The sequence below is a fragment of the Apodemus sylvaticus genome, chromosome 2 (assembly GCF_947179515.1).
Source record: "Apodemus sylvaticus chromosome 2, mApoSyl1.1, whole genome shotgun sequence".
Taxonomy (NCBI): domain Eukaryota; kingdom Metazoa; phylum Chordata; class Mammalia; order Rodentia; family Muridae; genus Apodemus; species Apodemus sylvaticus.
This window is the reverse complement of record NC_067473.1, coordinates 157,667,050-157,691,981: the sequence shown is the minus strand read 5'-3', so window position 1 is coordinate 157,691,981 and position 24,932 is coordinate 157,667,050.

The window sequence follows — 24,932 nt, the reverse complement described above, 5'->3', positions numbered from 1 at the left end:
TAGGAGCTTGGAAGACAATGTTAAAAACAGTGTAACAGATGGAAGCCTGGCTTGTGAAATCTTAGAGGAAAGATTAAAGACTCTTACAGTGGCCATGTTTTGATTGTAAAGATTCTGTGGTTTTGGTTAGCTGGGGCTAAAGAATCAGCTGTGAGTAACAAGATACAAGAACATCTAAAGCAAACCTTTGTGTTACTGGGACTATTGATGCTGGTTAGCTGGAGCTAAGAAATTAGTGGCGATTAAGATAAAACCAGCATCACTGAGGTGAAATCTTCTGGGAAGTGTTTTCTGAGAGCACAGAGGCTGTGTTCCAGAGATAGCCACAGTTGTATTTTGTGCTGTGGCTGGACTTGGTACTATTAGAAGTCACCCATGTGGTACTGGTTTTGAAGGCATGAAGGGGTCATGAAGAGCAGCTGAGGCTCTTGGCACAGTGAGAGGCCACGGAAGGCCATTGGTGAAAGTGCAGCCTCAGTTTCAATTGACTGCCCAGGACTTGAATGGGTCATGCATAGGGGCAAAGGCTTGTCACCCTGATGAGAGCCTATGATAGGCTATTGGTGAAGCCTAATTACAGTAGAAGTCAGAAGAGTTTTGGAGATGCCAATACCATGGGATGATCACCAAGAAGAGCAGCAGCAGTGGAGTCCAGGCAGCTGGAGCCTAGAAGACAAGCTGTGTGCTACAAAGGGCAAAGCTGGAGAAGTGACCCAAGCCCTTGGAGTAAACTGGAAGATTGTGAGTTGGATCCCATACATTGAACCATTGGAGTGTGAGTTTTGCTTTTGGTTGTGACTATGCCCTGTTATGTTTTCCTCTTGAAGGAAAAAGGTATGTTAGTGGAGCCCATAGGTAAAAGACTGAATTTTTAAAGACTTTGAATTTTAAAGATATTGGACATTTTAAGGTCATTGAACTTTTAATATTTAAAGACTGTGGGACCTTTAAAGTAATTTAGATCTTGGGGCTGAATAAGAAAGTAAGGGTTGAGGCTTAGTAGTGATGTGTTTGTGTGTCAAGTTGACAATGGGTCAATTAATTGTACTGGTTGGTTTTATCCTCCCCAACTTGCTTCCTGGTCATGATGTTTGTGCAGGAATAGAAACCCTGACTAAGACAGCAGTCTTATTTATAATATCCTGAAGCTGGAAAGAACCTAGATGTCCTTCAACAGAGGAATGGATACAGAAAATGTGGTACATTTATACAATGGGATACAACTAAGTTATTTAAAAGAGTAATTCTTGAAATTCTCAGGAAAATGGATGGAACTAGAAAATATCCTGAGTGAGGTATCCAGTCATAAAAGATCACACATGTTATGTACTCACTGATAAGTGGATATTAGCCAAAAAGTTTGGAATACTCAAGATACAATTCACAGGCCACAGAAAGGTCAAGAAGAAGGAAGACCAACATGTGGGTGTTTCAGTCCTTAGAAGGGGGAACTAAATACAGTTAAGGAGGAGATACTGAGAGAAAGTGTGGAGGAAAGACTGAAGGAACAGCCATCCTGAGACTGTCCCACCTTGGGATCCATCACATATACAGTCACCAAAGTCAGATACTATTGTGGATGCCAAGAAATGCTTGCTGAAAGGAGCCTGCTATAACTGTCTCCTGAGAGGCTCTGCCAGAGCCTGACAAATACAGAGTTGGACGCTCACAGCCAACCTTTTGACTGAGAATGGTGTCCCTAATGGAGGAATTAGAGAAAGGACTGAAGGAGAAGGAGGGGTTTGCAGCTTCATAGGAGGAACAACAATATCAATCTACCAGACCCCCAGTTCATAGGGACTAAACTACCAACCAGAGAGTACATATAGAGGGACCCATTGCTCTAGCTGCATATGTAGTAGAGGATGGACTTGTCAGACATCAATGGGAGGAGAGGCCCTTGTTCCAGTGAAGGCTGGATACCCCAGTGTAGGAGAATGCCAGGATAGGAAAGTGGGAATTGGTAGGTTGGTGGCAGAATGCAATCATAGTAGCAGGGATAGGCAAGATAGGATAGGGCATTTTCAGAGGTGAAACCAGGAAATGGGATAACATTTGAAATGTAAATAAAGAAAATATCTTATAAAAAAGAAATGTGAAAAATAAAATAATCAATAACAAAAAACCCACCTGCATACTGCCTCCCCAAAGCAATGAAATTATTTGTAATATAAACATACTAGAAAAGTCTCCAAATCTACAGAGTGAGATGTTCAATTAGGTATAAGAAGCTTACAGAGAGGAAATAGACATGTCTAGAAAAGAAGCTTCACATGGTATACTATAACTTCAGTTAAAATACTGAAAAAAACAAAATAAAGGACATTAAAAGCTGTGAACAGGGAAATCACTTACAAAGATGTGCGCATCAGAAAAACAGTGGACATGCATTAAGTAGAAACACTTAAAGCAGAAGAGTCTGGAAAGATGCATTTCAAATTCTGAAAGACCACAACTGCCAACCTGAGTAGTGTGCATAGCAAAACTATGCCCTATATTTGAAGGAGAAGTATAAAGGTTTTATGATAAAATACACATGAATTTATGATACCTAGAATCTCTTTTGAGGATTCTACAAGTAGTGCTTAAGACTGAAGAGAGTGATTAGCACGCACAATTGACCCACAGAGAGAAATAAACACTATCAGGAAAGTTAATAAAAAGAGGTCTAAGGAAACAGTACAAAATCAACAAATGAAAGGAACATAAGCACATCTTCCACTGATATCTCTGAATATTAATGTTCTCAATCGTTTAATAAAGAACACATAGACTAGCAAATTGGCTTAGAAAACAGAATTTATCCTTTTTATAGACCCAAAAAATATGTCTTACTAACAAGGTAGGTACCATCTTAGAAGAAAAGGATGGAAAATGCTTTCTTAAGAAAATGAAATTAAGAATTAGGTAGGCATGACTAATCTAATATCTGACAAGACAGAGTTCAATCCAAAACTACCAGAACAGATAAGAACATTCTCTGTATATTCTTCAAAGGAAGTGTCCATGATGAGGCTATTACAAGTTTAGAACATCTCCACGAAGCACAAGTACAGCCAACTTCATAAAATAACAATCATATAGCCGCAGATTAATCCTAATAAAACGAGAGTGAATAGCTGCAATACCCTAAGCAGTAAATCTGTTATCTAGGAAAAATATTAGCAAGGAAACATAGAAGTTAAATTATATCAGAATAAAACAGATCACGCAGAAATCTACACATCACCTCACTAAATGGTAAAGAACATAGGATCTCAGCAGCTCACTAAATGTTCTCCAAAAATGATCACATATTTGAACATAAAGGAAGCCTCAATAAATACAGGAAAATTGAAATTGCATCCTGTCATTTATTTGACAAAAATATGTAGGCATAATGTGATTGTGCCTTGTGTAAAGATTATCCTGGATCATTCAACTCGGATTTCTGTGTTCCTATATCTGCTTTTAATTCTTATTCTGAGAATCTTCTGCCTCACTGATGCATAAATGTTGCTTCCTAATTATTCCCTGATGGGTTAATAAAGCTAGTTGATCAGCCAGTGATTGAACAGGGGAGAGAGTAGTGATGGAATTCCTCCTAGACAAGAGGAAGAAGAAGACAGGGAGTGAGAGGGAAAGGGGAAAGGAGATTAACTACAGATAGAGAATCCAGGAGACACCATGCGAAAATACCTGGAGCCCAGGAGGCCAGATCAATACTAAAATGCAAGTATCACTGGGAGTTTGACTTGGAGTTAGCCATAGAAGCTTAGAGGATTAAAAATGAATAAATTTGCACAGTTGTGAATTAGCACTTCTTAAATAAATATAATTGTCTAGTCTAAGTAGTTAATTGGGAGCTAGCAGGGTTAAGAAGAAAACTCCTACAAACTTATAAAAACCTCTAACAACAATGTAATAAAGTTAGATAATAAAAACAATAGATACTACAGACAATGCACAAACTGGAGCTAATAAGTGGCAAAACTTTGAATACTGAATGTGCCACTGAAGAAACTAGAAGGAAATTATAAAATTTCTGGAACTCGGGCTAGAGAGATGAATCAACATTTAACAGCATTTTTGGCACTTTCTGAGGACCTGAATTTGCTTCTTGTCACCCATAATTTGGCTTACAATTATCCAATTGCTATATTCTGCTGTGGCTCTATCATTCAAATGTGTATCTGTACAGTCTGGCTGGGAACATATCTTCCCTTCCTTGATGTTGACATGCAGTCAGAGACGGACAATTCATCCTCTTGTGTAACGAGGGGTCTACCCTTGCTTTCTATTGTGTTTTGGGGTACTTGGGCTTTTTGGTCAGTCTCAGCTTTCTTATTGCTTTCCTGGCTAGAAGGCTACCTGACACCTTCAATGAGGCTAAAACAATCACATTTAGCATGATGATTTTCTCTAGTGTGTGGATTTCTTTTATACCTACTTACCTGAACTCTACAGGCAAACCACAGTAGCTGTGGAAGTTTTTTCAATTCTGGCCTCCAGTGTTGGTTTACTTGGATGTATGTTTCTTCCCAAATGCTATGTGATCCTACTGAGGTCAGGTGGCCATTCCAGAAAAAGGTTCTTTAAATGACTTCTTTAAAACAATGGAATTTAATGTCATTTGTGTCAAATGAATCATGTCAGTATATTCAGAAGAATATGTGGTATGAATAGTGGTATGAAGTCAATACATTTCACCAAACAATGGTATCTGAAGTTTAATCACCTGTCCCTGCAATCCTTGGAGGCAACTAGACATGATGAACCCAGCCATCAAAGGTCAGATAGTTGACTACTCAAGGTGAATTTAGGTGTGTCTACTGGATGTTTCTTTAAATCAAATTTTTTTTTCATTTATAAACAATGTAACAGGACTGGGGAAGATTAAGTTTAAGAATGAGAACACATCATTTGTGTGGAAACAAAAGTAACAGATGTTTTAAAATGTGATTCTTCTCTGTTAGTCGTATGCAGGCTGACTCTTTATATTCAATACAAATAAATTTCAATGTAATCATGAGTTCTGTAAAAGAAATTTCTTGGTTGCTGTTTCTCTGTTCTGAAAGGACTGACAAAGAAGACAATTTATTTTGTAAGTTTCACAGTCTTGGGATGCTTTGTGCTCTTCTCTATGCTCCAACATGGATGCAAGAAACAATATGGATGCAAGATTGGGAAGAATCACAGGGGAAACACAGATCTGTTTACCCTCACCATATATAACAGATCAGTGAATAGAGTCTCCTGAGAGAGCAAACAGCCTCTATTTGAACTTCTTTTCTCTACTACAGTCAGAAGTTTCACATTGTCTTCACAGAGTGAAAGACAACCATTGGAATCTACTGCCAAGGATATAATGTATCTGATTGTAAATGTGGTCATGGAGAAGAGGTATAAGGCCAGGGAATCAACAGGACATGGGGAATCATATAATTTTATATCCTAGACCGTGTAGCTTTCAGGTATTTTCTTTTATCTAGCTAAGGACTTGTCTTAAACATGATTGCCAGATCAAGCCCTGGTCTAACTAACCTTGGACCTTGCAACACTGGAAGGAATTATTGCTCAACCATGGTCAAAAACCTGCACAGAAAAGGCTACTTGGCTAAAGTGGTTTTCATTGTGTATTGGAACAAGGCTTATTTATGTCTTCCTTAGTTTTTAAATCAAGAGTGTGTTTGCACACTGTAATGTTTGATACAATACCATCTTAAGATCAAAACACATTTAGGGTATTTCAAGTCTAACTTGTCTCTCAGTTATTGCTTATCTTTCACTTACACAAATTTATGTTATATTAGACAGTGTTGCTTTTATTTGGCCATAAAAACAGCAGAGAAGATCCCATTGGAATCTTCTTTGATATAGGTATAGTAAAGTTCCATATCTGTTCCAAAGATAATACTTGATGGACATAGAAATACTTGTGTTCAAAGTGCACTCATGGGGTTTTACTCCCTTAAAAAGGCGACATCCCACTCTGAAAATCTGCAATGCAGATGGACTCCATGAGTATAAATAAATCCCTGTTTCTCAGAACCAGTTTCTCTGTTGAAGCCATGTACCATAGTGTTGTAAGGCAAGCACAGAACCTGGGCAGTTCCAAGTGTATGGCCGGAAGTTCACATCCTGGTTGGAGTTATCTGATACCTTTTAATTTTATGACATAAAAATAGTTTTCTTTATTCATCTCATCTAGGATTTTCTGTGCTTCCTCATCTCAAATAGTGTTCTTTTTCCATGGCTGATCTCTGGCTTCATTATTCAACATTTTCTTTTCCTTTCACTCTATCTGCTATGTCACAGGATGTAACAATAAATACTATTATTCAATGCTTGATGTCTCTTAAATTATACTCTATATTTTATTTGATGGAAGGAAATTTGAGAAGCTGAGGCTGAGAAGCACCTTAAGAAATGTTCAACATCATTAGTCATCAGGGAAATGCAAATCAAGGACATGCTGGCTTCTACTTACTTGTCTGTATTCTTTCTATTGCTTTCACTTGTCTTGCATAAAGTTCTATATGCATTGGGAGAAGGGAAGACAGACACCCTTTTTTATTCCTGATTTTATGAGAATTGCCTGAAGTTCCTACCATTAATTATGATGTATAGATGATTAGCTTTGTGTTTATTACTCTTAACCTTTACTTTGTTGATAATTTTTCCTTCTCTTTTGAGTGTCTTCAGGGGTTTTACCTTGAAGGAGTGTTGGATTTTATTAAAACGATTATTGATCTAATTATTTGATTATGGGATTTTTGTGCTAAAGTGCATTTATTCCACTTCCTGGGGATCTCACACACTTTTTCTGCCTCTGTGGGAACTGAAGCAGGGATAGGCAAAACATGCACACACACACACATACACACACACACACACACATACATGCATGCAAGCACACATGTACACATGCACACATGTATGCACAGGCATGCACACACACACACACACATACACACAAACTAAAAATGAATTAAGATCAACAAGAAAAAATATCAAGGCCTGGTGGTATATAAGTTTTACCCCAGCACTTGGGAAGAAGATATACATGATCTTTATGAATTTGTGTCCAGCCTAGTCTCCATAGTGAGTGGGTTCTAGGACAGACAAAGCTGCACATGAGAGAATGTGTCATATTTGAGAATTACCCATATTTTCTCATAGCTTTTTCTCAGTTTATTTCCTGCTATATGGCAAACAATACCAGCACAGAAACCACTTGCTTGAAAGCTCATCAGTGTAGTTTTTAAAAGGAGAAAAATCATTTTTCACACAATGTTTTGCCATAATGAATATTTTTGGCTAGACTGGAACTCACTATGTAGACCAAGCTGGTTTTAAACTAACAGATACCTTCCTGCCTCTGTCTGCCAAGAGCTGGGATTGAAGGTATTTATTGTGAAGAAAGAAAATGCCTAGAAGCTTTAAATAATGCTTTAAATATCTAATAAAATTTATATAATAAAAATATATGAAATAATACCTAGAAGCCTATTAATTGCAAAAGGAGATACAGAATTATGTCTGTTGTTAAATTACATAAAAATTTATCTGGAAAATCCAACATAAACTGTGATAAGACAATCAATAATGGGATACAAATTGTAAAAGAAGTCAAATATCTCTATTTCCACATCATATGATAGTATTAAATGGGGTCTCCAAATATTCCCTGAGAGTTCAGAGATAGCTGATAAACACCTCCAGGCAATTGACTGGAAGTACATTTAACTCTAAGAAATAGCTGGGCTTTTTTTTTTTATACAAATGATAAATTGATTGAGGTCTTCAAATATTTTCTGAGAGAAGAGATAAATAGTTCCAGTAAAGTGGCTGGAACCAAAGTTAACTCTAAGAAATAGCTGGTCTTTTTTTTTTTTTATACTATTGATAAATTGGTTGAGAAAGAAATTTGGAAAACAAAGCAATATGTAACCGCCAAAATAACATAATATATTTTCTGTAACTCTAACCAAGCAAGTGAAAGGTATGTATGACAAGAACTTCCAATCCCTTTAGAAAGTAATCAGAGAAGACATCAGAAGACAGAAAGATCTCTTGTGCACCTTGATAGGTAAGATAGCAAATGGAAATGACCAGCTTACCAAAGCATTCTAATGATTCAGTACAATCCCATTAAAATTCCAATACAATTTTTTATAGACCATTAAGGATGAATTCTTAACTACTTATGCAAAAACTGTAAAAATAAAGAGAGAAAGAAAGAAAGAAAGAAAAAACCCAAAATCTCAGGAAATCTGAAGCAATCCTGAACAAGAAAAGAATTTCAGGAGAAATTACAAACCATCCTCTCAAGTTGTTACTATAGAACAATAGTGGCAAAATTTGCATGGTATTGATATAGAAAACTACACGTTGATCAATAGAATTGAATCAAAGTTCATGAAATAAACCCATATGTATATGGACATGTGAGTTTTGATAAAAAAGCCAAAACCATACAATGGGAAAAAAAATGCATCTTCAACAAATGATACAGCTCTAACTTGATGTTTCCATGTTGAGGAATGAAAATAGATTCAGGTTGATCACTCTTCACAAAACTCAAGTCCAAGTGAATGAAGGGTCTTCAAATAAAATTGGATACATCAAATCCCATAGAAGAAGAGACATACCCTTACAGCACTAATACAGGAGACAATTTTCTGAGTAAAACACTAATGGCTGCGTCTCTAGGATCATCAATTTACTATTATAAAGAAGGCTGCTATGAACATAGTGGAACATGTGTCTGTACTACATGTTGGAGCATCTTCTGGGTGCATGCCCAGGAGTGGTAGAGCTGAGTCTTGTGGTAGTACTATGTCCAATTTTCTGGGAACATCAAAACTGACTTCCAGAGCAGTTTTCCAACCTTGCAATCCCACCAGCAGTGGCAGAGTGTTCCTCTTTCTCCACATCCACACCAGCACTGCTTTCACTTGACTTTATTATCTTAGTCATTCTGACTGGTGTGAGGTAGAATCTCAGGGTTGTTTTGATTTGCATTTCCCAGATGACTAATGATACTAAACATGTCATTAGGTGCTTCTCAGACATTCTTTATGTCTCAGTTGAGAATTCATTGTTAACTTCCTTACCCCATATTTTATAAGTTTATGTGGTTTCTTGGAGTCTAACTTCTTCGATTCTTTATATATATTGGATATTAGGCCTCTATTGGAGGTGGCATTGGTAAATATCTTTTACCAATTTGTTGGTTGCTGTTTTGTCCTATTGACAGTGTCATTTGATTTATAGAAACTTTGTTATTTTTTGAGGCCCTATCTTGATTTTAGCACATAAGCGATTGGTATTCTGTTCAGGAAATTTTCCCCTGTGCCCATGTGTTTGAAGCTCTTTGCCACTTTCTATATTTATAGCAGCCTACTTTATAATAGCCTGAAGCTGGCAAGAACCCAGGTGTCCTTCAACAGAGAAATGGATACAGAAAATATGGTACATTTACACAATGGAATATTACTCAGCTATTAAAAACAATGAATTCACAATGGAATACTACTTAGCTATTAAAAACAATGAACTCATGAAATAAATTTTTAGGCAAATGGAAGGAACTAGAAAATACCATCCTGAGTGAGGTACCCCAATCACAAAAGAACACACATATATCTACTTTCTGAGAAGTGGACATTAGCCGAGAAGATCTGAATTCCCAAGAAACAATTCACAGACCAAATGAAGGTCAAGAAGAAGGAATACCAAAGTATGGATACTTTCTCTTTATTCTTAGAAGGGTGAAGAAAATACCCATGGGAGGTTAAGTATGGAGCAGAGACAGAAGGAAAGACCATCTCAAGACTGCCCCACCGGGGAATCAATCCCATATACAGTCTCAAACCCAGACTCTATATTGGATGTCAACAAGTCTTGGTGTGGTGCCCGGAGACTGAAATAGGTGTCTTCTGAGAGGCTTTGCCAGTACCTGACAAATACACAGGTGGATTCTCTCAGCCAACCATTGGATTGAGGACAATGTTTCCAATGTAGGAGCTAGAGAAAGGCCATAGGAATAGAAGGAGCTTGCATCCCCATAGGAGGAACAACAATATGAACCAATCAGTGCCTGCTCAGCTCCCATGGGATAATACCACCAAAGAGTACACACAGAGTGACCCATGGCTCTAGCTGCATATGTATCAGAGGATGCCTTGTTGGCCATCAGTGGGAAGAGAGGCTGTTGGTCCTATAAAGGTTTGAAGCTCCAGTGTAAGGGAATTCCAGGATAGGTTAGTAAGCGTGGGTGGATTAGTGAGCAGGGGCAGGGGGGATGAGATAGGGTGTTTTCAGAGGGTTAAACAGGAAAGGAGATAACATTTGCAATGTAAATAATAAAAATATCTAATAAAAATCACCAATTGATAAATGGGCTTTCTTGAAACTGCAAATCTTCTGTAATGATAAAGACACTGTTAATGAAACAAAAGACCAGTCTACAGACTGGAAAAGGGCCCTACCCAAACCTTCACCTGTCAGAGAGCTAATGTCCAAATTTACAAAGAACTCAAAAAGATTGATACCAATAATCCAAATAACCAAATATTAACCATGGGTCCAAGAGCTACAGAGACCGCTTCACAGAGTTATCTCAAATGGTCTTGAGTCACTTAAAGCAATGCTCAAATTCCTTAATTATCCTGGAAATGTAAATTAAAACCAACTTTAGGGTTTACAATTACACCCATCAAAATGGCTAAGTTCAAAAACTCTGGAAATAGCACATGATTGTGAGGATTAGGAGCAAGGGGAACATTTCTTCATTGTTGGTGGGAGTATAAAGTTGAATAACCACTTCACAAATTATTTGGTGGTTTCTCAGAAAACTGAGAAAAGTTCTACCTCAGGACCCAACTATACCATTCCTGGCCATATACCTAAAAGGTATTCCACCAACATACAAAGATACTGGCTTAACTATGTTTGTAGCAGCTTTATTTGTAATAGTCTGAAAGTGGAAATAGTTTAGATGTCCCTCAACTGAAGCATGAATACTGAAATTGTGATACATGTACACAATGGAATACTAATCAGCTATTATACACCAAGCCATCATGAAGTTTGCAAGGAAATGGATGAAACTTGAAGCTATCATCCTAGTGAGGCAACCCAGTCCAAAAACAACATGCACAGTGTGTATTCACTTATAAGTAGATATTAGCCATAAAATACGGGTACCAAGCTATACTTGGCATCAGAAGCTATTTACAGTTAGCCTCACAATCAGGTGACAATGACCATCCTGTATCTGTTGCCATGGCAACTGCCACACATTCCTTAGGCACTACTCACTCACATCATGAGTACATGATAGTGTGCATAATTACATGGTATCTGTGTCACAGCACAGGTAAAACACTGAGACCCCAACCCCTTGCTCTCTTTTTACTCGTCCTTGCTTCTCCCCTTTTTAGTAAAGAATGGAAATTTTGCTGGCCGCGTGTTTCATCTAAAAATATTTCATAGACCTGAAAAAGTTAAAATGGAAGGAAGACACAAGGGAAGATGCTTGAGTCTCAATTAGAAAGATGAAAGATATAATCAGATGAGGTAGATCATCCAGGGGTATGGAAAGGAGCAGGATATGGTGGATAAAGCAGGAGTTTAGGAACAGGTATGGGGAATAGCAGGAGAGAAAGAAAAATGGCCACAAAATGAAAATCTGTAACTGACTTGGATGAGGTAGTGGGGGCAATTTCAAAGTAGACACAGAGACCTGGTATAAGAAAGGTACCCAAGAATCAATGGTCATGAAGTTGAGTGTGATAAACAACACTGAGGATATGGAAACTGAAGAGGCCAACTGTTAGAGCCAGGCAGGAAGTCCAGTGGAATAATAGAGACACCAACCCACCTACAAAACTTTCAACCCCTAATTTAGCCTGGCTACATGAAATGTAGCCATGGGGGATGAAGCAAAGACTGAGGGAATTTCCAAACATTAATCACCCCAACTTGAGATCCATCCTATGGGCAAAAGCTAGTCCCTGGCCTTATCAATGATAAGTTTTTGGGCTTGCAGGCAAGAGTCTAGCAAGGCTATCCTCTGAGAGACATGACTTCCTATATTTTGGGTCATCAGTGTCTAAGAAAATTCTATCTGTTTCTTTCTTCCTTCCTCCTTCTTCTCTTCCTCCCTCCCCCTCCTTCCGTACCTCCCTCTTCTTTCCCTGCATTCCTCCCTTCCTCCCTCCTTTGCTTTCCCCTCCTTCCTTCCTTCCATTATTCCCTCCCTCCCTTCTCTATTGCTAAGATTCCCCTATTCTGTGTATAATGCTGGTCTAACTGGCAATATTCATGTAGAAGAGTGGGAATTGATCCAGTTTTATACCCTGATAGAAAGCTCAAGACAAAGTGGATCAAGGCCCTCCACATAAAACCAAATATTCTTAATCTAATAGAAGAAAAAATGGGTAAGAGCCTCAAAAACAGAGCTGTAGAGGAAAATTTCCTGAACAGCACACCAATCGCTCAGGCTCTAAGATCAGTATATGACAAAGGGAACCTCTTGAATCTGAAAAGCATCTTTAAGGCAAAGGACACTGTCAATAAGACAAAAAGGCAAACTAGAAATTGGGCAAAAATCTTTACTAACCCTACATCTGATTGAGGGGTAATATTCAAAATATACAAGAACTCAAGATGTTACACTTCAGAAAACTAAATAACCCAAGTAACAATGGGGTATAGTGCTAAACAGAGAAATCTGTAGTGATGAATTGTGAATGACTAAATAGCACCTAAAGAAAAGTTCAACATCCTTTAGTCATCAGGGAAATTCAAATCAAAACAAGACTGAGATTCCACTTTACAACAATCAGAATTTCTAAGATCAAAAACACAGTTGTCAACCGATGCTAGTTAGTATATGGAGCAAAAGGAATATTCCTTTTTGCTGGTAGGTTTGAAAACTGGTAGAACCATTTTGTAAATCAATCTGGCAGTTTCTCAGAAAATTGGAAATAGTTCTATCTGAAAATCTAGGCATGTGACTGACACCTGGGCATATACCCAAAAAAGGCTTCAACATATGACAAGGACACAGGCTCCTCTAGATTCTTAGCAGCAATATTTATAATAGGCAGAAGCTGGACAGAACTCAGATGTTCCTCAAAAGATGATTGGATACAGAAAATGTGGTACATTGATACAATGAAGTACAAATTAGCTATTAACAATGAGAACATCACAAATTTTGCAGGCCAGTAGGTGGAATTAAAAAAAATAGTCTTGAGTCTAAAACATAAAACATAAAACACACAGAGTTTTATCCTGAGGATATCCAAAAGATCAGTGGATAAGGTCTCCTGAGAGAGTAAACAGCCACCATGGGAAGTGTTTTTGTCTTTCAGAGTTAGGAGTTTCACATTGTCTTCACAGAGTGAAAGCTGATATCATTTACAATCATTGGACTCTCAAGGAGAGACTATTTTATGGTAAATGTGGGCATGGACAAGAGTTATAAGGCCAGAGATTCAACAGGACTTGGAGTATCATAGAATTTTATATCCTAGACCATGCAGTTTTCAGGTATTTTCTTTTATCTAGCGAAGGACATGTTTTAAACATGATTACCAGACCAAGTCCAGTTCAAACTAAAGTTCATCTTGCAACCCTGGGAGGAATTATTACTCAACCATCCTCAAAATGCAACACAGAAAAGACTACTTGGCCAATGTGGTTTTCATTATGTTTTGGAACAAAGCTTATTTATGTCTTCCTTAGTTTTAAAATCAAGAGTGTGTTTGCACTCTGTAATGTTGGATACATTAGCATCTTAAGATCAAGAAATATTTAGGTTATTTTAAGTCTAACTTTTCTCTCAGTTATTGCTTATCTTTGACTTAGGCAAATTTGTTTCATACTTGACTGAGTTGCTTTTATTTGGCCATAAAAGCAGCACACAAGATCCCATGGGAATTTTGTTTGATAGTGGTATAGTAAAGTTTGTTCCAAAGATATTACTTAATGGTATTACTTAATGGACATAGATACCTGGATTCAAAGTGTCTGAAACTGTCCACTCATAGGGTTTTGCTACCTTAAAGTGGAAGACATCCCACTCTGAAAAGCTGACAGGCATATCGACACCATAAGTGTAAAGAAATCCCTGTTTCCTAGAACCACTTCCTCTCTTGAAGCCATGTACCATAGCATTGTAAGCCAAGCACAGCCCAGGGGCATTTCCAAGTGGATGGCAGGAAGCTCACATCCTGGTTGAAGTTATCTGAAAGAATATGTAACTGTTCATCAAATATATGTTGCTAACTAAATCTTTAGACATTCAATTATGTTGTAAATTTTTACATTATGTCAGTCATTGTATGGTCAATGGAGACTACTCATCATCCAGTAATTTCTTAAAACCAATATAAATTTACTGCTTGATTTTGACTTTTAAGTACATGGAGGAATAATGTATTAAAATCTCATAAATTCTTTAGAGAATTTTTATTATATAAACAATCATTTTGTACCACTTTCCATAAGAAATATTATAATGATTCCAGGCCACGTTTCCCCTTCTTCAAGCATGTTCCCTTACTTGCAGTTCTCCAGAGGGAAGCCTCAGTATAAGCTTTGTGTTGATTCCTTTGTTGTGCATTAAGCAGTTATTTTCATGTCTACGTTATTCATTGTACAATTGTTAGTTTTCAGTTCATGTAAAGGAACTGAAGGAACTGAGCAAAACCATGCAGGATCTAAAAACAGAAGTAGAAACAACTAAGAAATCACAAAGGGAGACAACTTTGGAGATAGAAAACCTTGGGAAGAAATCAGGGGCCATAGACACAAATATCAACAACAGAATACAAGAGATGGAAGAATATCAGATGCAGAAGATACCATAGAAACCGTTAAGTCAACAGTGAAAGAAAATGCAAAAAGCAAAAATCTTGTAACCCAAAACATCCAGGTAATTCAGGACACAATAAGACGGTCAAACCTAAGGATTATATGTATAGATGAAAGTGAAGTTTTACAAATAATAGAGCCAGCAACTATCCTCAACAAAATTATGGAAGAAAACTTTCCTAACCTAAAGAGAGAGTTGCCCATGAACATACAAGAAGCCTAAGGAACTCCAAACAGAATGGGCCAGAACAGAAATACCTCCTGTCATATAATAATCAAAACCCCAAATGTACTAAACAAAGAAAATATTAAGAGCAGTAAGAGAAAAAGGGCAAGTAACCTATAAATGAAGATTGATTAAAATTACACCAGATTTCTCACCAGAGACCATGAAAGATAGAAGATCCTGGGCAGATCTCATGAAAACTGTGAGAGAACACAAATACCAGCCAAGATTACTATACCCAGCAAAACTCTCAATCACCATAGATGGAGAAAACAAGATATTCCATGATAAAACCAAATTTACACAATAACTGTCCACAAACCCAGCCCTCCAAAGGATAGAACACCAATACAAGGAGGGAAACTACACTTTGGAAAAGACAAGATAGTAAACTTCTTTCATCAAGTCCAAAAGAAGATAACCACTCAAATATAAAAATAACATAAAAAATAACAGGAAGTAATGATCACTATTCCTTAATATCTCTTAACATCAATTACCCAATAAAAAGACATAGACTAACAGACTGGATACATAAACAGGACCCTACATTTTGTTGATTACAGGAAACACACCTCAGGGCCAAAGACAAACACTACATCAGAGTAAAAGGCTGGAAAACAATTTTACAAGCAAATGGTCTCAGGAAACAAGACGGAATGACCATTCTAATATTGGATAAAATTGACTTTCAACCTAAAGTCATCAAAAGAGAGAAAGAAGGACACTTCTTACTGGTCAAAGGAAAAGTCCACCAAGAAGAACTCTCCATTCCAAATATCTATGCTCCAAATGCAAAGGTACTCTCATTCATAAAAGGAACTTTACTAAAGGTGAAAGCACACATTGTTCCTAACACAATAATTGTGGGTGACTTCAATGCTCCACTCCCCCAAAGGACAGATCAAGAAAGCAGAAACTAAACAGGGACACAGTGAAACTAATTGAAGCATTGATTGGACCAATTGGATTTAACATTATATATATATATATATATATATATATATATATATATATATATATATATATATATATATATATATATATTTCATCCTAAAGCAAAAGAATATACCTTTTTCTCATCACCTCATGGTACCTTCTACAAAATCGACCATATAATTGGTCACAAGACAGACCTCAACAAATATAAGAAGATCAAAATAATCCCATGCCTCCTATCAGATCACTATGGAATAGGAGTGGTCTCCAATAGAAACAAAAATATCAGAAAGTCCACATACACATGGAGGATGAACAACACTGTACTCAATGATACCTTGACCAAAGAAGAAATAAAGAAATCAAAGAATTTTTAGAATTTAATGGAAATGAAGGTACAATATACCCAAATTTATGGGACACAATGAAAGCAGTTCTAAGAGGAAAACTTATAGCTCTTAGAGCCTGCAGAAAAGAAACTGGAAAGAGCATACACTAGAAGAATAACAGCATTCCTGACAGCCCTGGAACAAAAAGAAGCCAGTTCACCCAGGAGGAGTAGAAGACAGGGCTGAAACCAATCATGTGGAAACAAAAAGAACCATACATAGAATCAACAAAACCAGGAACTGGTTCATTGAGAAAATCAACAAGATAGATAAACCCTTAGCTAGACTAACCAAAGGACACAGAGACAGTATACAAATTAACAAAATTAGAAATGAAAAGATAGATATAACAACAGAAACTGAGGAAATTGAAAAAAATCATCAGATCCTACTCCAAAAGTCCATACTCAACAAAATTGGTAAATCTGGAGGAAATAGACAATTTCCTAGACGGATACCAAATACCAAAATTAAATCAGGATCAAATAGATCAACTGAAAACACTCCCATAACCCCTAAAGAAAAAGAAGGGGTCATAGAAAGTCTTCCAACCAAAAAAAAAGCACAGGACCTGATGATTTTAGTGCAGAATTCTATCAGACCTTCAAAGAAGATGTAGCACCAATACTCTTCAAATTATTCCACAAAATAGGAACAGAAAGAACATTACCCAACTTGTTCTATGAAGCCACAATTAAGCTGATCCCAAACCAACACAAAGATCCAACAAAGAAGGAGAACTACAGGCCAATATCCCTTATGAATATCGATGCAAAAATACTCAATAAAATTCTTGCCAATCAAATCAAAGAACACAACAAAATGATTATTCACTATGATCAAATAGACTTCATCCCCGGGATGCAGAGATATTTCAATATATGGAAATCCATCAATGTGATCCACTACATAAACAATCTCAAAGAAAAAAAAAACACATGGTCATTTCATTAGATGCTGAAAAAGCATATGACAAAATTCAGCATCCTTTCATGCTGAAAGTCTTGGAAAGAACAGGAATTCGAGGCCAATAGGTAAACACAGTAAAAGCAATATATAGGAAACTGGTAGCCAACATCAAACTAAATGAAGAGAAACTTGGCTACCAGTTGAGGGAGGGTGCTACCCACCCATCTTCAACATTTTTAACCCAGAATTGTTCTTTTTCTAAGTGAAATGCAGGGACAAAAAATGGAGAAGGGACCGAGGAAAGGCCAACCAGACACAACTCTACCCTGGGTTCCATCCCAGCACAGACACCAAACCCAGACACTATTGCTGATGCCAAAACGTTCTTGCAGACTGAGCCTGGCATGGCTGTCCTGTGAGGGGCCCTAACAGCAGCTGCCTAAGACACAAGCAGATACTTACAGCCAACCATTGGACCGAACCCAGTCATTCCAATAAACAAGATAGGGAAAGGACTGAAGGGCTTGAATGGGATTGCAATTGTGTAGGAAAAAAAAACAGTATCAACTAATTGGACCCCTGAGAATTGGCATGGACTAAGCCACCAACCAAGTATTATACCTGGTCAGGTCTGTGGTCCCAGAAGCATATGTAACAGAGGACTGACTTGTAAGGCCTCATTTGGAGGGGGTACACCTAGTCCTGTAGAGGCTTGATGCCTCCAGAGAAGTTGAATGGTAGAGGGATGAGGTAGGATTGTGGGTAGGGAAACATCCTCTTTGAGACTAAAGTACCATGGATCAGGTGGTAGGGCTCATGAATGGGGGGAACTGGAATGGGGACAATATTTGCAATCTAATAAAATAAATAGATAATAAAAAAGAATCTTTATATGTGTACACATCAGAGCTGGCTATCCCGAGGAATGATTCATGAGACCAACATTGAGCCACTTTCTATTCCCTTTATATTGGTCAATACCACAACGTTGGAGATCCTTTCATGTAAGTCTGCTTACAAAGCAAGACCAGGGAGTGAGGATTTTACAAAGCAGTTAAGGAATATTTCTGGAGTGGTTGTTACAGAACATTTCATGTGTACAGTGAAGGGTGCAGCTCAGATTCTGAAACAACCTTAGTTATTGCCCAGACAGTAGGTTGCTCTCCACAAACATTGACAGCAGACCACACTCACACAACTCATTGAACACAGAGAAGATAATCAGGTGCCTACAGGAAGCAGTGCTTTATTTGTCAAATTCTCAAAAGGGAAAATAAACTCACCACTAACCCATTTGCTCTACAGTGGTGTCTTACATGTAAGATATGTAAGGGCAATACTGGCACAAAACTTGTTGGTGTGACTAACTAATAAAGATTTGATCTAAGGTCTCCTCTCCAAGATGAAATACATACCTAACACTGTTTGTGTGACAAAGTTCCTGAGACCAGATGCCCAGCGGAGTAAAGAAATACAAAACCAAATAACAGTGCTCTAAACGAACAGGAGGCAAAAATGACCATTCCTTAATGTCTCTTATCATCCATGGAATCAGTTCCCCGATAAGTCATAGACTAACAATAAAAGTCATAGACCAACATAGACTAGATAGAAAAACAGGTTTCACTATTTTCCTGCATACAGGAAAAGCCCCTCAGTGTTAAAGACAAACACCATCGCCCAGAACCTTCCTCACTTAGATCTCAATGCCAAGAACTCTCCATACCAGGAGTCACCCCCACTTAGATCTCAATGCCAGGAAATCTTGATATCAGGAGTCATTCTCACTTATATCTTCTTGCCAGGAACCATTCTAACATAGATCTCAAAACTCTCTCTTTTTGAAGCTCCTCTGTGTATAGATTACTATAGCAACCCCTTTCTACTTCACCTTCTCATGACTCCCTTTTATCATGCCAAAATTTCAGCAGCAATAACTACCTTTACCAAGAAATTATGAGAAACTCTTTCTTAGACATGATGCCAACCCCTTGAGCTTGTTCCCCCTTTATACTTCCCAAAGCTTGTAAGCTCCACAATATATTGACTTGTGTAAAATAAAAATTTGACAATTTGATCAGAATCAGACTTGCTGTCCATTGTCTCTGGTCTCTTGCCCCCTTGACTTCTTCTTAGGTTGTTCCAGGAACCCTATTGACTGTCCTGCTGTTCGGGACACTCTGGTGCCCAACAGTGAGGTACCTGTGGAGCAATAAAGAAGAAGGATGCCATAGGAAAGAAGGAGGGCCCATCACGTACAGCTCCCGGAGCAGATTTGGTCGAAGCATGGTTGTCCTGCTGATGTGCTTGGCCAGGGGAAAATCTCCATGGCAACAACATCTCTCGGAATGTGAGACCCCATGAGACAAGAATTTATTCAGCCTGTTTTAAGGCTCAAGACACGAGGGACTGGGTTAAGAAAAGGAGATCTTAAGTATTTCTTTGAGAAGTACTTAGGGTCTTAAATATTATGTTGGATAAATTGTGCTGGTTCTCAGAGGAAGGAACCATACATAAGAAAACATGGGCTAGAGTAAGTAATTGTTTTGGAGATTATGATGCAACTTTTGGTCCTGGAATAAAGTTCCAGTTACTGTCTTTAACTACTGGTCTCTGATTAATGACATTATTCAAAATTCTTCCTGCTTCCAGGATCTAGTTCTCTGAAAACCGCTTGTCCAGACACTGTTTCTGTGCTTTCTTATCCCTCCAAACTCTGATAGATATGGAGGAGGGACATTTAAAATGGTCTTTGTCAATGTCTACTCTTTTCACTAATTTCTCAAAAAGACCAAAATCTATCCTTCTTTACAAACTCTCAAATCTAGTCATAATTCAGGTGCTGACACTCTATCGCCCCAGGGGAAGCCAACTTGGAGGAGAAAGCTGCCAGCAGGAGAGCCACTGAAAAAATTTCTTCTCATCAACAAATGATAGCTGCAGGGAGCAAGTAGCCCTTTTAAAGGAGCTATGAGACGTGGAGGGACAAATGGTCACTCTAACTTCAGGATTTATTTCAAAGACCTAGAAAAAGCCAGAGCCAAAACCGGCCCCTTGATTTTAAAATTTTAGAAAAATTAAAGTCCACAGTCACAGAATATGGGCAGACTGCTCCCTTCACTTCGCCACTTAAACTCTTCCACCGAAGGCTGGCTCACACCGGTGGAATTTATCCATTGTTATTCTATACCATGTCTGTGTGTGTCCGCCTAGGCAACCCCTTCCTCACATTCTCTAAACCTTTCTCTTTTATGAACCCAACAGTGGTTGAAAAAGCAGGTCACTGGGGAGCAAATATCAGTACCAATCAGTGGATGCCACTGTGCCTCCCCTCCCTTCTCTGGCAGAATTCTCAGAAGAAAAGAGAAGATAAGGAGTTAAACCTTAAACAAGAGAAAATACAGGTTTCAGGAAAGCAGTTTTTCCATGTATAGGACTTGGTATCAAAAAAAAAGAAAAAATGGTTAAAAGCTATTTCAAAACTCTCCTGGATAGGAGAGGAAAAGGGGAGAAGTTCTGTTTCCTCTCTGAATCCTACTGGAGATATTCTTAGTTCTGGTTAAAATATTTGGATCTCTTTGGGACATCACATTCCCTCTCTGTCTGTTGTCCATCTTTGGTGGACCAAAACCTGTCCATATGTGTGTCAATTTATAGTTGCCTGTTGTTTTAATTGGCTGAGTGATTGTTGTTTTTATTTATTATGTTGAAAAGAAAAAAATGTTATCTGCTGGCAGTCCTGCCAGTTGCAGTTTACACAGATGGGGCTGATTTAAGGTGCCTAACATTCTTAACTAGGAGTCAAACACAGCTGGAGAAAAAACTGCTTCTTAAAGGGACAGCAGTTCTGGGATAAATGGACTAACAGATATTTCTCCTAAAAAAATTTTCTAGAATGGTGAGTATTGGGTTCAAAAATGCTTTTCTCCCTTGGGGAAAAATGTATTTGGTTAAATTTGTGAGATTCGTGCAATCGCTTCATCTTTATTTCTAAATGTTCTTAAAGGTATAAATGTTTTACATGTCTTGACTATATAATATTGGCTCGTAAGTTATTGGACACGATTTAAAAAAATATAAAAGGTAAGTTTCAAACTGATAATTCAGGTTTAGAGCTATTTTAAGCAGCATGTGATATGACACAACCCAAGAAAAAAAGACCTCTAAGATATTTCTAAATTGGCATAACGTTTTATGTGGTTCTTATCCTAAAAATTAGACTTATAAAAAATAACATTTAAAATAATGTCTCTTCGATAAGTTACACTGTCATACATTCAAGCAGACAAGATGATGGACAAATTTTCCAGTGTGAAAGTAATGAGTTTGCCATTAATTTTAAGGAGAAAAGATTGTTTAAAACTGAGTTTTCCTTTCAAAAATTGTAGTTATGCTTTGATATTACAGGTTCCTTTTGTTATTTGACCTTCATACAATGTGGTCTGGTTATAGGATACTCCTTGCAGAAACAGTGGGTATAGGTCTACCCTTAGAGATAATAGATCAGAAGATTTACATCTGAGTTAATGCAAAGCTCAGAGTTGCCTCAGCAGAGGCTTGAGAGATACAGCTTTCTTCTTGCAGTCCTCACCTAGAGAGTTTCTGGCCAAGAGAACATTTTTGACAGATTCATAAAGATGTGATTCAAATTACAGTTAAAACTTAGATCTGGTAAAGGCTAATAAGGCAATGTAGAAATTATGAAGGCATTAAAATTTGGCCTGCCTTTATACATACAAAACTATTATATGTTTAAAGGTTTGTTTGTTTTTGTTTTTTGTTTTTTTTTTGTTTTTTTTTGCTTTGTGGATCCTGATAATTATAAAAGCATTTACTTCTAACTTTAAAAGAGCATAAGCTAACTTTAAAAAACAATAAAATAATTTAATTAGAAAGTTCTCCTCAAGAAATGGCTTGCTGTTAACAATGGGTTTTTAAAATTTTTAAGAAAATGATTTTCAAAAGGTGTTAAGATAATTTTTTTTTGGCTAAGAAGCTGCTTTAAGCTTGCCATAATAGGATTTAAGCCTCTGATGTTCTCAAGATGGATGCAAAATAAATATTGAGAGACATAACTTGGAGAAAGCTACTGTAAGTATTTGTCAACAGTTTATGATACACTTCCATTCCTTGACAAAGAGAACATTAATGTAAAATCTCTCCAAATAAAGTTTTAACATCTCCAATAACAATTTGGTGTAATAATAACGTATTGCAAAATAATATCAAAATATTTTTAAAAGGAATGTTTTAAGAGCCTGATGAAACATTTGTTCCTTGTTTCAAGTAGCAGTTAAATTAGTTATTGTAAATGGTTAATTTATTACATGACAAGCCTTTTTTGACAAGATTAATAATTGTTATCTAAAAGATAAATTGTTAAAAATTTGCCTCCATGCATGTTTTTATATTTTTTATAGATTTATAGATGCATCCTATAAAAAAAGCATCTACTGTGGGAGTAAAGCTCATATAATTAGATCACATGTTTATTCTTTTGAGTGTCCCCTTGCTTCAGCACAGATAATTGAATTGGGTGCTGTAGCTGCTCTTTTTAAAATGTTAAAAATCAAAATTTTCATATATATAATGGCTTACAATTGCTTAAAATTGTTTCTTTTCTAAATTCTACTAATTCATAAATTTTACAATCATTTTTACAAATACAATTTAAAAAGGTTAATTAAAAATATGCATATAACTATTAACAGCTTTTCAATCTTTCTAGTTATAACTGTTTTAACATAAGAAACAAAAAATAAAATAAAAATAGTCATTACATATGTTATTTTTCATTACTGAATGTTCCAAATCAGATTAAAACAAATATTATAACTGATTATTATCGTCATTATTATAGTCAGTCATTTGAGGTGTTTTATTAACAATTTGATCTTAGTCATATTACGGAGAGTCCTCATAATTCTCAAAACCTAATATTGTGGAACAGGCCCATAAAACTTTACAACAATATTTTTATAAATAAAAGAGGGGAAAATCACATCTCTATATCACAAAAATTTTTTTGAAATTTTAATGCCAGGGAACTCGATGGGTGTGGAGAAGAGGGCATATTGTGTTTTTTCTGCAGGATGCCAAAGGAACAGTCTAGCTGCCAGAGTATGCTAATGCTGAGACAAAGAATGATGCTGATTATAATTATTGAAAATGGCCACAATCCTCAACACATTTGGATGCCTCCTACTAGGGCTGACACCACCACGGATCTCTACAGACTCAACAACCCTCTTTGCATGGCATTTAATTCAGTTAAAAATTGGACAAATAACATACAGATTAAAGGGGAGATATTGGCTACTGCTGATTGCCCCCCTTCAGGGTGTCAAAAGGCCACATATTTAAATTTTACAGATTTCAAGTGTAGACCAGAGAGAATGTGGTCTGCCTTTTGTTTTCTTTAAGACATCCACACGATTTACTTTGGTTGTTTGGGACCCTTGGGAGAGCCTCTGGACTTCTTTTTGTGGCATCACATCTAAGTAAAACACAATGTTACACACCCAGCTAGATTTCTCACAGACAATGAGTCCTGCAAAGTCTCCAATCCCTCTACAAAGGGATGGTGCACACCTTTACAAATTAAGTTTACCATCTATGCAAAATCTCCCAATCTACATTGGCAAATATGCTATGAGTGGGATCTTTGCCTCTATGTACTTGGCTTTGATGCAGGTATTATTTTCTCTATTAAAGTCATTAAAGAGCCTTTATATCATGCCCAGCCAGTCCCAATGGGACCTAATCCTGTGTAGGCACCTTGTCCTGTTCCTCCTAAAGGAATTGACCAAGGCACCACCCGTGCTCCTTCTCTTAAAGGCACCTTACTACCTTTTGTATTTCCCCTCCAGCAACCAGCTAAGCCATCAGCTTATATAGCCAGATCCCACTAAACATCCTGTACTTTCTTTACTTAATCAGACTTTTCTCACCTTAAATTAAACTTCCCCTGAACTTGTTGAAGATTGCTGGCTGTGCTATCATTCCCAACCGCCCTTTTATGAATGAATTGCCATTCTTGGTGATTCCCCCCTCCCATGTTGATGATCCACAGTGCTGCCCCTGGCAAAAGGGTGCTTGGCCAGGTCTTTCATTAACTCAAATATCTGACCTGGGACTTTGTGTGAAATCTAGTAGAACAAATGTCCCCTCAGTTTACGCTCACTTGTTTAATGAAACCTATTATTCCCCTCCTGGCATTTATTCTATTCTCCCCCCAGAGGGGAAACTGGTGGGGGTGCCTTGATGACCTTATACCTTGCATCTCCACATCAGTTTTTCAAAATGGAAAGAATGGGGAGAGCCCTGCTTTTCGCATTCTTATAAAAATGATTCCTCTTTTAGTTTATTATCGCTCTGAAGAATTTTTTCACTTGTGGGATCAATCCACATCCACAGGGGACTCCACCTCTTTGAGCCGCCCTCACAGACAACCTATCTCTGCTGTTATTATATCTGTCCTACTTGGTCTTGGAGCTGTGGAAGCAGGGATAGTCATTTCTTCCCTTGTTCTTTCCAACTCTAGGTACACAGAACTAAGTGCCACCATCAATCAAGACGTCCAACGCCGTCAGCAGGGA